The following is a 4,485-nucleotide window of genomic DNA, read 5'->3' on the forward strand; positions in this document are numbered from 1 at the left end:
GGAACACCACAAACCACCAAGAGGCCAAGACCTCTCTCTCTTCATAGCTCCCTCTTCTCCATCCTCTGCCTTACACACTGCAGCTGCCTTAGCTGCCCTGAACTCTGATGCCTTAACTTAGTATGACTGCTCTGCTCTGCTTGGGGTTTTCCTTCCTGCTCTGCTGCCTGGGATGTGCCTCCAGGTAGTAAGCTACGGCAGTTGTAGGGTTCACGTAGAATCTTCTCGTGAGTCATGGTTCTGGGCTGCTTTCTGGCCAGTATCTGAAATAGTTGCTTATGGGTATTTTATTCAGATTTCTAATTATGGTGAGGTGACAAGTTCAGGACTGACTACCCTTATAGCTGTGTGGTCTTTGATATTAAGTAGAGTAAAATACAATAAGTCCCCAACATGTAAACTTAGAAAGTTGAAGATGCCAGTGTGCATTTGCATATACTGTCAGAAGTGATGAATGTGTGAAACCTGTGTGAAACCTTATATATTAAGTGTGATGAATTATGTGAAATGTAATGAAACTACAACCTCGTATATTAAGTATTCTGAAACTGTGTGCTGTGACCTCTCCCCTAAAACTTAGTAATTCTTGGAAACCCTGGAAGAAACGCCCTACTTGGGAGCACCAAGTGACTATGTTAGAGAAGTTAACCTGCCTTCTCTGCTTCTGTAACCCCCGCTGGCAGTGTGTGAGTGTTGTGCGATAAGCCCCTTTCAAATTCTAGCGGACTTTTCTCTGTTTGAATTGTGGTGGGCAAGCCCCTCTTCTGGCAGGTTTTGTGTTGTTCTAATTTAAATTATAACGGCCTTGTGGATTAGGCGGACTTTTGCATATTTAAGAAAGGCCCCTGTGGCAGTGTGGTGCCCTTGCCTAAAGACCTGTGAGTCTGGTGGGTGGCCCTGGCCAGTCAAACCTGGCTAATAAACTTCTCTCTTGGTAAATTGTGTGTCGGTGCCATGATTCAAACAATCAGACCTCACATCAATACAATCATCTAAGTTAGTTCATGAGTCTGGCATACATTTTCCTGTGCTGTACTATAAGATAAAAATGTTATCTTCATTTTTTTGTATTTGTTTTTTAATGTATTATTTGTGTGAAAAGTGCTTTACATCTAAGATAGTAGTACAGTATCATATAGCTGATTGTGTTAGTTGGGTAGCTACCCCAACTTTGCTGGACTCGTGAACAAATTGGGCTTATTCTCAGAATGGAACTTGTTCATATTTAGGAGACTTACAGTAATTGTATATATGGCCAGTTGAATGGTAATACATTTTAAGACAATAAGATAACATTTTAAGACAGTTCACTAGAACTTCATGTGATGATGAAAATGTTCTACTCCTGTGCTGTCCAGTCACTAGCCACTGGTCACATGTGGCTGTTCTATACTTGAAATGTGGCTAGTGCAACTGAAGAACTGAATTGTTAAATTAATTTAAACATAGTAGCTCCATGTGGATAATGGCTCTTGTAATGAACAGTGCCATTGAAGGTTTTCTCTCAGTGTTACAACATTTCATCTTACAGCTTTTGCATTTAAGGTGCCTGTGGTTGATCTTTAACATGTTCTAATTTAATAAAATACTATAGGATTTTTTTTCAAATTATAAAAATCGTTATGTGGAGATCATTTGGAAAATACAGAAAGTACAAAAAAATTTGTCGTGTGTAATCGCAAAGCAAACCAAGATTAATATTTTGGTGTGTTTCCCTCCAGTCTTCTATAAAGAAAAACAACTATTTTAGTGAAAAATCAGTTGGTTTTATTTTAAATATTTCTGTCTCAAAAAGGAAATGTGTGTAGTTAGTGAGATTAAAATTGTAAACATTTTTATTCTCTTAGAATATATTTTATATTGTCATCAAAGAATAGCATTGCCTAAACAGGCTTTCCCAGTTTTCTAGGCTGTGGTGATAAAGCAGTTTCAGTAAGAACATGCTAATCAGGAGGCTTTTTTCCTTTTGTCTATTTGTTGCAGATTAATGTTTAACAGAAGAGAAACTTCTTCTGTTATTGGTTGCTTTTTGACAACAGCTGGAGGGAGGCTGGTACCTATTTTAATATGTGCTTCCATAAGAATAAGGATGAGGCTTTGTGGTTTTTCTTTAAAGAGTGTTAAAATCAAGTGCAATAGCTCACACCTGTAATCCCAGCACTTTGGGCGGCCGAGGTGAGAGGATTGCCTGAGCCCAGGGGCTCGACACCAGCCCAGACAACTTGTTGAGACCTCATCTCTACAATAAAAAATGAAAAAATTAGCCGGGTATGGTGGCGTGTGCCTGTAGTTTCAGCTACTTAGAAGGCTGAGGTGGAAGAATTGTCTGAGCCCAGCTGGTTGAGGCTACAGTGTCCGTGAGCCTGCTACTGCACCCTAGCCTGGGTGTCAGAGTGAGAATTCCTACTCAAAAAAAAAAATACTAAGGATGACTGGTTTGTAGACTGCTTGCAAGCTTAGTCTTTGGAGTGACTGCTGTGCCTAAAGATGTGCCAGGGGTTCAGAATCCACAGGCCTGGCTGGCCCTTAAGCGTTTGTGGTCTAGTCAGGGGGAAAAACATTGTTGGATTTAATTTTATTTCTTTGGGGGGAAAAAACTCAAATTTTGCCATTTATTTTCATACTGCAAAAGTTTTTACAGAATTAGCAGGCAGTACCTATCATTTCTAACTTCTGAAATATTTTGTTTAGGTGAGACATGAAATTCACTAAAATTGCGTTATCAGCTAAGAAATGTGTAGGATGATTAGCTAAAAACCTGGTAGAAAAAGGGGTATTGACAACAGAGAAACAGTACTTCGGACATGATGGCACATCCCCTCACCAACAACATTAAGCCGCGCTTCATCAAGAAAGTCCAGGAAGCTGTTCTTGACAAGTGGGTGAATGACCCTCACCGCATGGACACGCCTACTGACCCTCACTTACCTCGCTCATGCCTCGGATGTCTTGGAGAACACATTTGCTCCTCTCCTGGACGAGCAGTGTGATTTAGCCAACAAGAGAGTCCAGCAGCTCCTTGACTTAGACCCTGAAGTGGAATGTCTGAAGGCCAACACCAACGAGGTCCTGTGTCTGGTGGCAGCGTTCACCAAGTAACTCTGCCCAGAATGAAACATCTTCCTTTCTCTTACGTAAACCAGTAGTTTTTCTTCTATTGGCTTCTGGCTTTTTGCAATGTATATTTTCCCATACTAGAATTGGCTTCTGTTTTACCAAATGGTGAGTGACTTTTTCTTTTTTGTATATATGCAGGATTCTGCTGGTTCGAGAGGTCTTCCTCTTTCTGTTTTTTCATGTTTCTGGTCATATTGGTGTTTCATTCCTTGTTGCCACTGTCACTGTTCCCTTTTTGGATTTCTGGTCTACTTTGACTTTTAAAGTACTTCCAGACTCCTCACATGCACAGCTTTTGGATGACCTTATTTTGAGTTTTCCCGCATGTGCATGGACATCTAGCATTCTGCCTACAATTCAGACAGAAGTCACACAAGAAGTCAACTCACCCAAGGTTAATATTGGTATCTGTTAGGACATTTGATGCATAGACCTCAGTTGAGATGTATACTTCGCAAAATTATTTTTCAATTGAAACAGCACAGTAAATACTTAATATAAAGTGCCCCTTGGATTTTGCTTACCATGTAAATCTGTTGTATTATTGTACTTGTTATAATTTTAACTATTAAATCATAAGGGTCCAATTGTTTCACAAAGCCAGTATGGGATGGGCTGCATTCCGGTTATGCTATAGATAGTTTGGATGATATATAAATCCCCCCTTCTGGTCACCCCTGCCCCATTTAGTATTTTGCAAGATTTAATTTCTTGTACACCTGGTGCCCCTCACTTGCTTCAGTCATTGTTATTTGATGGCAAAGCAGCCCCCGTCATCACTGAGGGAGAGAGAAAAGCTGTGTGCCTGATTGGTCCCGGGATTTTTTGAGTTGTGCCATTCATGGTACTCTTTGCCTATGTATCTCCTTTTCGGATTTTTTTGGGGGGGATCTTACTGTTTCTATAATTTTGACCAGTACCAATCTCAAGTACAGTTTTTTTTTTTTTCTTTTTCTGGCCATAAGTAAATTAATGTCTGCTGAGAAATGTCATTTATCTCTTAGCTGGGCATGGTGGCGTGTGCCTGTAGTTCCAGCTACTTGGAAGGCTGAGGCAAAACAATTGCCTGAGCCCAGCAGGTTGAGGCTGTGGTGGCCACGGCATTCTAGCCTGAGTGACAGAGTGAGACTCCAACTACAAAAACAAAAAAAAAGGAAAGAAATGTCATTTATCTACTCACATTTTCTTGGGGAAAACAATCAAAAGTCAGTCCCCAGTAGATGTTGCATGTAAATTGGTAGCAAGCAATGATGACTGTTCAGATGATTAAGAATTTTGTAACAGAAAGTTCTACTGTGTTTTAATTTTTTATATACAATTATAATTAGCATTGTAAGACTATAATTCTATGCTTTTTTTTATTAATCA

The 4,485-nt window shown here is 39.8% G+C and overlaps 1 pseudogene; it reads left to right on the plus strand.

The window, feature by feature from the left end:
* Positions 1 to 2,804: 2,804 nt before the first annotated feature.
* Positions 2,805 to 3,099, plus strand: LOC103268420 (annotated as a pseudogene).
* Positions 3,100 to 4,485: the final 1,386 nt, after the last annotated feature.

Source organism: Carlito syrichta, unplaced genomic scaffold (genome assembly GCF_000164805.1).
Source record: "Carlito syrichta isolate Samal-C Ts95f unplaced genomic scaffold, Tarsius_syrichta-2.0.1 Scaffold308825, whole genome shotgun sequence".
Lineage (NCBI taxonomy): Eukaryota > Metazoa > Chordata > Mammalia > Primates > Tarsiidae > Carlito > Carlito syrichta.